Raw genomic sequence first — 10,699 nt, forward strand, 5'->3', positions numbered from 1 at the left:
CCGGATAGCGTTTAGATTGATGTCCTCAGGGAAGCAGAATTACCAATGTCTTTCACGGTAGGTGACCAGAGCTCGCGGATGGACAGAAAGGCTTCGCCTCTCCCGTTTAGTGTCCGGATTACTCTTTCAAGCAAACACGACACGGAAACTCGTCAACTCTTTCGGACTCCCGAAGGGATATCCGTCGGGGAAGCTCCTTCCAGGAGAAGCTCTTCAAGTGGTCTTCGCGAAAACAGTTCCGTGCCTCGCACGGAACAAAACCAAGCGGTCGAGTCATGGAGGAGGCATATTTGGAATGATATCCACCTGACACAGGATCCCGCCTGACACGCCCGACAGGTCAAAGCCGCACACATCCCAGCACGCCTAAGGGTACCTTTTCGCCTACTATTCCGCTGACAACTTGGAAAAGACGGCTGACTTTGTGTGTTCCCCATACTTTCACGTAAATATACCCACATAGAGTCTTGTAGCCATGCTACTACAGTAATTGTATCCCCTATTTATGGCTGGTGTAATTAAGACTCATGTACGTAGAGAAAAACCCTAATCCAAAACCCTAGCTATAAAGACCCCTTCATTTTACAAGAAGAGGGACGGCCAAAAAATCACATAGCAAGAACTCTACTAAAATCTCTCTAGCTTCATCTTCTTCAAGAGAACCCGAGAGAAACACTGTGAGTGTGTGAAGTTCTTGTACACCAGCCATCTTACTGTAATTCTTTACAAGTATAATTACATCGACTCGTGGACTAGGGCTTGTTAACGCCTGAACCACGTAAAAACACTGTTTGTTTAGTTACATTTCTGCACTTCTACAGTTCTTATCTTTTTATTATTCTGTTTGTATTCGTTTCCGAAAAACTCGGTAAACATTTTGGTGCTTTCATTGAGAGCTGTAGGAAGTTGTTAGTCAGCTCTTTTTCTGTGTACGTTTTTTGTATTCACTTCGTGCTAAAGAGATGGTGACTACGAGAAAATCCGCGGTTGACAAAAATGCTAGGGTCAACCCCGATACTGTGATGGAAGATGCAGTGCAAAACGAACCCTTGGACTACCAAGGTGAAGACCCGACATCCCGCCAGGATCGGGTCAGTACCGAAGATACGACATACTTAGAAGACGAAGAAGAGTATGTCCAAGACGGTTATTACAAGGACGGCTGCTACTATGAGAAGGACCCAGAACTGGTCCAAGTAGCCGAAGAACTGGAGGTCACCAAAGCCAAGCTTGCTGAGCAGGAGCGCCTCTCCGAAAAAATGCAGCGCATGATGGAGCGCCTCCAAAGCAAGTTCGGAGACCTAGGCGACTCGGACGAGGACGCCTCTGTTTTAGGTGGTGCTGATGCCGCTATGCCGGATCCAGCCGCTGCTGGACCATCCAAAGCCACCCCTAACAAGGGCAAAGAAAAAGTTGGAGAGCCTGTACGCGCTGACGCCCCTGCACCTCCTAAAGGCGTGAATCACCAGGCCGACTGCCCCCCCCCCCCCCCCCGCGCGCAGAAGGTCTCTGGCGCTCCTAAGCCCAGACGTCCTTCAGCCTCAAGGGGGCACTCCGTGCCTAAAGGGCCCGGTGCTAAGGCACCCAGGCCTAGGGGAAGGAACAACCGCCCCAGTGATTCCGTCAACCAGGACGGTCGGGCTGCGAACTCGCACTCCGAAGATAGTTGGTCCACAGTGGACCTAAGAAGAAGGTTGGAGGCCAAGTATGAAAAGGCCAAAGGAGAAAAGGCCCGGCCTCGCGGAGATGACCTCCGATATCATATTAATGACAAGCTCCGGGGACGTGACCTCCCGGAGAGTGATACGAAGAGGCTCGAGGAACAGATTGCTGCCTTGACCAAGCTGGTCCGGAAGCAAAGTGGGGCCCTGTCAGACTCTGAGGAGGAAGACCCGGAACCATGTATTCGGAGGATCGCGGAAACGTCCCTCCCGGATAACTTCAAAATGCCTCACATAGAATTATATGATGGGAGGACAGACCCGCGTACCCACCTAGCTAAATACAACAAAATGATGCAAGTGGCGCGTGTCAGTGAGGACGCCAAATGCATGTGCTTCTCACTCACCCTTACCAAGTCCGCGGAGGACTGGTGGAAAAGATTAGCTCCCGGATCAATCCATAGTTGGAAGGAGCTACAGTCCGCATTCAGGAGGCAGTTCATTGCTGCCCGCGACCACGACATGGAGGTTGGTTCCTTAACCAACATCAAGCAGCAACCCAATGAGAACCTCAAAGCTTTCATTCAGAGAATGATGGAAGCTGCTGCAAAGACCAAGGTCAGCGATGACATGAAGCTGATCGCCCTTCAATCGGGCCTTACTGTCGGCTCCCTGCTATGGGGGGAAATGCAAAGGAGACGGGCAGAAACGCTGTCCGAATTCATGTCAAAAGCTTAGGGAATCATCAACCTTGAGGATGCCTACCAGCAGGCCTTTGGAGTTCCCCCAGCTCCAACGCCTTCCGTGACTGCGCCGAGCTTTGCTTCGCAAGCTCCCGCACCAGCCCTCACGCTTCCAGGAGCCCAATTCACTCCAAGTGTGTATGGGCCTTCCGCGTCTGCTCAGACGCCGAGTCAAACCCATTTCTCTGGGTACGGAGCTGTACAAACCGGATGTAGTATCGCTCCTGGCATGCCGCAGCCGCAAGCGGAAGCCCCAGAACGAAATTTGAGCCAATCGCGGAGCAAACGAAGCGGAAGAAACTCCAACCGGGGAGACCATTCAAAGAAACCCCAGAAGGACTATGAGCCCAAGTTCACGGAGTATACCAGTTTGATAGACTCGCGAGAGAATGTCTATCGGGCGACCTGTAATATGGTCAACTACAGGAAGCCCCTCAAAGTGTCTCACGGAGGGAGGCGTCCGCGAGACTCCAATAAGAGGTGTGAGTTCCACGGAGACGTGGGGCACACCACGAACGAGTGCCTTCAGCTGAAGGATGAGATCGAGTCCCTGGCAAGAGCAGGACACCTCGGTCAGTGGGTGAGGATACCCATTATCTATCCCGGACAGGGAGTAGTTCACGGAGCTGCATATTCCCGGGGACAGAGGGGGACCGCTAGCGCTCCTGGAGCCGGTCACCCCCAAGCTCCCGGGTCTCAGTTCCCAGCGCTTCCTGCTCCAACCGCTACGGCACCCATTGCCTTGTTGGCTCCAGGACCTGGCAACCCATATCCGCCCGGCCTTGCTCCGCCACCCGTTGACGGACACGTAGCCACCATTTTCGGAGGACCGCACCTTGCCGGAAGCACCCGCAACTCCCAGAAGAGGTACTTGAGGGAGTTAGAACACATCGGGGAGATGTGCGCCTTGGTTCAATCACCTGGTCAACGTCCCCGAATGATGGATCTTCCCATCACCTTCACGGAGGACGATGCTCGACATGTGCACTTCCCCCACAACGATCCCCTCGTGGTGGAAGCCCAGATTGCCAATAAGAAGGTCTCACGGATCTTGGTCGATAACGGAAGCTCCGTAAACATCCTCTTCAAAGCGGCCTTCCACGCGATCGGATTAACCGAGACAGACCTGACCCCATGCCCCATCCAGCTTCAAGGGTTCAATGGGGATGCACTCATGCCATTAGGCAAAATTCAACTTCCAGTCACCCTCAGAGGAGAAAGCGACGCTTGTGCCTTCAAGCACAGCACATTCGTGGCGGTCGACTTCCCCACGGCGTATAATGCCATCCTAGGCCGACCGGTCCTAATAGATTGTGGGGCCATAACCTCGATACGCCACTTATGCTTGAAGTTTCCATGCGACGATGGGCGTATCGGCACCCTCCGAGGAGACCAACGAAGTGCACGAAGCTGTTATAACGTCTCCGTCCGATCCGTCTACACGGTCCAGGAGACGGTTGCTGCCATCCCTTTGGCAGAAGAATTACCAGAAATTGGGGGTGCTCAAGAGGCATACTTTGACGAACTCGACCCAAGAGTGGGAATCGAGAAAGCAATAGAACCGATGGAGGAAGTCGAAGAGGTGATCCTCAACCCGGGAGATCCCACCAAAGTCATTCAGGCGGGGAAAAACCTGCCGTCGGCCATTCGAGATAAGATCGTGGCCACTGTGAAGAATAATCAGGATATCCTGGCATGGTGCCACACTGATATGACAGGGATTAATCCTAATGTTGCGTGCCACGCACTCAACATAGACCCATCTGCAACTCCAATTCGCCAAAAGAGGAGGCCGTTAGACCCAGTGAGGGCCGAAGCCGTCAAAGCTGAAGTGGACAAGCTGATGTCCATAGGCTTTCTCCAGGAGTCACACTATCCCGTGTGGTTGGCCAACCCAGTTCTGGTCCCGAAACCCGATGGGTCCTGGAGAATGTGCATTGACTTCACGGACCTAAACAAAGCCTGCCCGAAAGATTGTTTCCCTCTTCCGCGAATCGATCAGATGGTAGACGCTACTTCCGGGTACGAACTCTTATCCTTCATGGATGCGTACTCCGGATACAACCAGATCAAGATGCATGTCGCGGACCAGGAACACACCAGCTTCCTCACGGACAAGGGTGTCTACTGTTACGTGGTCATGCCTTTCGGTTTGAAGAATGCTGGGGCGACGTACCAGCGTCTAGTAAACAGGATGTTCAAGGACCAACTGGGGAGGAACATGGAGGTGTACGTGGACGACATGTTGGTAAAATCCAAGACCTCCGGGGACCACAGTGACGACCTTGAGGAAGCTTTCGCCGTGATCCGAAAGTACGGAATGAAACTGAATCCAAAGAAATGTACTTTCGGGGTCTCGTCTGGGAAGTTCCTCGGTTTCATTGTCAGCTCCCGCGGAGTGGAAGCCAACCCTGAGAAAATTAAGGCGTTCATAGATATGCCTTCCCCCCGGAAGCATAAGGATGTCCAAAGCGTTACCAGAAGGATAGCTGCTCTCAGCCGCTTCGTATCCAAGGCCACTGACAAGTGTATCCCCTTCTTCAATGTGTTGCGAGGAAACAAGAAGTTCGAGTGGACCCCCGAATGCGAAGCAGCCTTCCAACACCTCAAAGAACATTTAACCCGGGCTCCCATTCTGTCCAAACCTGTCGAAGGAGAGGCGTTGTTCTTATACTTAGCTGTGACAGAGCACGCAGTGAGTGCCGCTCTTGTCCGGGAAGATGGCCGTATCCAGCTCCCTGTGTATTACGTAAGCAAGAGGTTACTGGATGCCGAGTCCAGATATTCAATGATCGAAAAACTCTCCCTCTGCTTGCTAATTGCTTCGCGGAAGCTAAGGCCATATTTCCAGGCGCACACCATCAAAGTACTCACCAACCACCCTCTCCGACAAGTCTTGCAGAAACCAGAGTCTTCTGGCAGATTACTTAAGTGGGCCATGGAACTAAGCCAGTTCGACATCCACTACCAACCACGTGTTTCCATAAAAGGACAAGCTCTCGCGGACTTTATTGTGGAATGCTCGGGAATGAATGACCTCCCGGAAGATCCTGTCCCGGAACTTCCCACATGGAAGGTCTATGTAGACGGAGCCTCAAATGAAAAAGGAGCTGGAGCAGGGGTCATCCTAATATCTCCCCAAGGGCATCAGCTCCAGAGCGCCATCCGTTTCGCGTTCCCAGCATCCAACAACGAGGCAGAACACGAAGCCATGTTAGCTGGATTACGACTGGCCAGAGAAGTCGGAGCCCAAAAAATCGAAGTATACAGCGACTCCCTACTTGTGGTAAACCAAATATCCGGGGAATACCAGATGAAAGGCGAAAGAATGGCTGCCTACGTGTCTCTCTCCCGCGGCCTACTGTAGCATTTCAAAGGCTACCAAATCTGCCAGGTCCCCCGGGACCAGAACTCACTCGCGGACACGCTGGCCAAGCTTGCAACGGACCCGGAGATTGAACAGTATGGCCTAGTCCCCATCGGGCACTTAGAAGCCCCCAGTACTGAGACACGAAGGATAAACGCCATCATCGACCATTCCCATTCCTGGATAGGACCCATCCTCAGATTTCTCACCACCGGAGAGCTCCCCACTGATAAAGTTGACGCAAGAAAGCTCCAGTATCAAGCTCCCTGATACGTGGTTATGGATGGAAAGCTTTACCGCAGGGGGTTGTCCATACCCTTCCTTAGGTGTGTTGCCGGAACCGAAGTCAGCGCCATCATCCATGAGGTTCACGGAGGCTTCTGTGGCGATCATACCTCCGGGCTGAGCCTCTCCAAAAAGATCCTTCGACAAGGATACTTCTGGCCCACCATGAAGAAGGATTGTGTGGATTATGTCAGAAAATGTGAGCAGTGCCAGAGGTACGCCAAGGTTCCGCGAGCGCCGCCTACAGAAATTACCTTAATGACCAGCCCCTGGCCGTTCGTCGTTTGGGGCATTGACCTAGTAGGTTCCCTCCCAACTGGAAAGGGTGGAGTGAAGTATGCCATAGTCGCGGTAGACTACTTCACCAAATGGGCTGAAGCTGAACCTATGAACACGGTCACATCTAAAAAAGCACTGGACTTTGTCATCAGGAATATAGTGTGTCGTTTTGGGCTTCCACGAAAAATTATGTCCGACAACGAAAAGCAATTTGACAGTGAACACTTCACGAACTTCTGTGCTTCGCATGGAATTATCAAAAGCTTTTCCGCAGTCGCCAGACCCCAGGCTAATGGGCAAGTGGAGGCTGTGAACAAAATATTAAAGACCACGTTGAAGAAAAAACTCCAAGCCTGCAAGGCTCACTGGCCGGAAGAACTTCCGCGAGTACTGTGGGCCTATCGCACAACAGAGAGAACTTCGACGGGGCACACACCTTATTCCATGACCTTCGGTTGCGAGGCCGTCATCCCAGTAGAAACTATGATCCCCTCTCACAGGCAGGACACCTACGACCCTACCCGGAACCACGCCCTTCTCCAGGAGTCCTTGGACATGATCGAAGAGCTCCGGGAGCAGTCGCAGGTCCAACTAAAAATGTACCAAGGCAAGACAGCCCGACACTTTAACACAAGAGTCAAGAGCCGTACATTCGAAGTTGGGGATCTTGTCCTACGGAGAGTATTTCCTGCTACGCAGGATCCGGGAGTGGGAGTCCTCGGACCCAACTGGGAAGGCCCCTACGAAGTCCAAGAAAAAGTGGGCCATGGGACGTATCACTTAAAGAGACTCGACGGATCTAAAGTCCCACGCGCCTGGAACGCGGAGCACCTCCGCCGTTACTACCAGTAAGCCCCGGACGATCTAGTCGGAGGTCCTTGGTGAAATTAACAAAAGTGAAAAATGTGGACATGATCCTCCCTGTTGTAAAAAACGTGCCTAGCAGGCTAATTTAATGAAACACGGAGAGATTCACTCCACTTTTACTGCACTTTTTATCCCTGTGTTCAAAGCTGTGTTTTAACAAGTGACCACGCGGTCCGGAGACGTCTGGACCCCACGCTCACTTGGGGGGGTATACATGGCTAAGGCATAGCCATACGCCCCTTGAACAAAACATACCCAGAACACCACTTATGTGCTAATATTGTGTTTGAAATTTTTAAAATTGTTAAGCTTAGGTTAATTTGTTGCCATGAACATGCTTGCATTACGTGTCATATGTGCATTATGTGCTTATGTGAAAATTGCCATTGAAATGCCTGCCATTATGTATCATGAAAATTATCTCCTGTGTAGCCCAGCGATGAACAGGACTGGGGGTTGAGGCACGTTCAGAGAGCTACGCCGAAACACCCCCAACTCCCTGACAAGTCCTTTGCAGAATACTTTGCGATCGCTGTAGAGCTTTGCTTCGCAAGCTCCAGCTCCGGGTCCCGCAAGGCGAAAGATGGCAAGATCCGCGACCGCTGTAGAGCTTTGCTTCACAAGCTCCAGCTCCAGGTCCCGCAAGGCGAAAGATGGCAAGATCCGCGACCGTTGTAAGCCTTGCTTCGCAGGCTCCAGCTCCGGATCTCACAAAATAATGCATGGCGAGCTCCTCGACCATTGCAAGTTTCAGCTCCAGGAGCAGACATGGTCGATCCCCCACTCACAGCAGGCCTTGCTACGCAAAGCCCCTGCTCCGGGATCACACCTGGTGGGCGTGGCAATTTCCCCGACAGCAACGAGCCTTGCCTCGCAGGGCTCCATGCCAGGTCCCGGAAGTCAGCCACCATGAGGTTCGCAACAACAGTTAGTTTTGCTTCGCAAAGATCTAACCTTAAGTCTAGCGATGCTCACCAAAAGAACTCCCGTTCCGAGCCTTGGAACGGCTCACCTTAGCAATCCCAGCGAACAGTATAACTACAAGTCCCGGGATTGGCTATTTGCCTTAGGAAAGCTAAAATACGGTGAAAGGAGCCTGGCCGTTGGAACCAGGAAACCTTCGTAACCTAGAAACTACGTGGGAAAAGACATCAGCCGTTAGAGCTTCAAGTGGGAAGTGCATAGGTTCTGGCCGTTGGAACCAAAACCTCATGCGCCCCTACAACAGTTTCTACCATATAAAAGTCTACCCTAAGCGCAAAGATAAATAAAGAACTCGGCAGAAAAGAAAGGAGAATGCTATAATTATGGCAAATATGTCTGCAATGAAAAACTCAAATGAAAAGTAATTAAAGATAAAACCCCTTCAAGCATTGGGGGTGGCTGCAGCTTCCACGACCGCGGCCTCAGGGACATCGGCTTCAACTGAGGCTGGTGGAGTCGGCTCATTGGAAGGCGGAACTTTGTCACGAGAAGGCTGAGGTTCAGAGGTCCCCGCCTCTACGGGATCTCCTGCCTCAGGGGCTCCAGCACGTTCGTCAATGTTGTAAGTTTGGACGTACACCTCTGGGCCTTGATCCCACACCTGTAGCTTCTCCCTCATGGCGTCGGCATCCTCTCCCAGGTAGCCTAGTACCTCCGGGTTCACTTTCCAAAGTTGATGCATGAGGACCACATGCGATATATTAATCGTCCTGTTCAGTATCACCTCGGCATCCTCCTTCTCCTTCAAGCGCTCCGCCTCGGAGGTTGCCAGCTGTGCCTCCGCGACAGCTAATCGGGCCCTTAGTTTGTCCATCTCGGCCTTGGAGGCATCCCACTCTCCCTTAAGAGAATCAATCTCCTTGCGCTGCTCCCTATTTTGGCTCAGCACGGATTGCTTCTCGGTCACATGCCCCCTGGCAGTGAATTGCAAGGCCCCGATCTCCTTATCCTTCTCGGCGAGCCCCAACTCCAGCATAGACACGAGATCCTTGCTCCTCTTATGAAATTTCTCCTCCTCGTGCAGCTTACTCTGAAGAGTGGAATATTCCTCTTGCTGCTTAAGGAGGAGATCATTTTTTGATTGCAAGCGGGCTTCCAAGGTATCCTTCTCCACCTTGGCTTGGGACAGCTCTTCCCGGAGCTTGGAGTTTTCGGCCTTCATCTCATCCGACCACTGTCTGAACTCATTCTCTGCCTTGGCCCGGTACTCTTGATATTTGGCAAGATATTTCTTGTCCGCCTCTTCCTCAGCCGTGCGTCGGACCTGATCAATCTTCTCCGAAGCCTCCAAGGCCTGTTGGGTCAGTTTCTGCTTCTCCGCCTCCAAGGCCTGGCGAGCCAGCTGGCTCTCCTCCAGCTGAACCAGAACTGCACCAACCTCCCAGAACGAGCGTTCCGCGATCATAGAGGCCTGCAAGGAAAGACAACAGAATGAGTTAAGCCGGACCAAAAGACAGATGATCCCAAAACACAACAACTGACGGCTTACCCCGGACAATTGCTGCTTCACGGCATGTGTCAGCAACAGCGGATCCTTACTGCTACTGATGGCCCATTTCTCAGAATTGAGCTCGCACAAGCTCAGGGCCATGTCCTCCATCATCTCCGCTCCGAACGGCGCCAATGCACGTCCAAGCCTAGGCACCAGCCTCTTCTCCAAGGCTGGGCCATCCAAAACCGCTCCAGCCGGGTGAAGAGACCTCACCCCCTCGGCCTACTCAGCTCTCTTCACGGCAGACAAGTTGTCTGCCCTTCCCTGGGTAATGGCCTTCTCAGCCTCCAACCGTCTCTTCAAAAAATTATCGGCCCGTCTTACACCCTCCAGGAGGGCAGCGGGGAAACGGGTTGGTTTCTGCGGGAAGTGGAACTTCAAGCCAGGCAGAGGAAGGTTTGTTGGCTGAGAAGAAGGAGACCCCGAAAGGGTGGACTCCCTTTGGGCTGGAGGAGGAGGCAGGCGGGGTATTAAGGCCCCGGTCTGTTGCTTTTGCTGCTGCGGCAGCGGAAGTAATTGTCCTTGTTGCTGCTGCTGGTTTGGATGTTGTTGTTGCTGCCGCTGTGGCGTTGGTGATTGTCTCTGTTGTTCTTGTTGCTGCTGTTGTTGTAGTTGTGGTTGCTGTCGTTGCTGTTGTTGTTGCCTTCGACCAGGAGAAGAGTGTCTAAGGCGTTTCTTCTTAGCGCCCTCAGCATCTTCTCCGGGACGCTTGCTCACCCCAGTTGTCTTCACGGGGAACACAAGCCCTTCCCCGTCGCTGCTGCTACTCGAGACCATCATAGTCTCGGAAGGCCCGTCGGCAGGAGACTTCTCTACCCCCGAAGACGCTTGCGCCTCGCCACTTGTCTTCTTGGGGGTGGCAGCTTTACCTCCCCTACCAGCCTTGGTCTTCCGTCCTTTCCCCGTGGACGGGTCTTGGCTGGTGGCAGCCTTCTTAATGAGCAAAGTAACCCTCCCCAACATCTTGGCTTCTGGATACTCTGCAAGAAACATACAAAGCAAGGTTAACGAACCAACAAGC

This window comes from Humulus lupulus, chromosome 7, assembly GCF_963169125.1.
Source record: "Humulus lupulus chromosome 7, drHumLupu1.1, whole genome shotgun sequence".
NCBI classification, from domain to species: domain Eukaryota; kingdom Viridiplantae; phylum Streptophyta; class Magnoliopsida; order Rosales; family Cannabaceae; genus Humulus; species Humulus lupulus.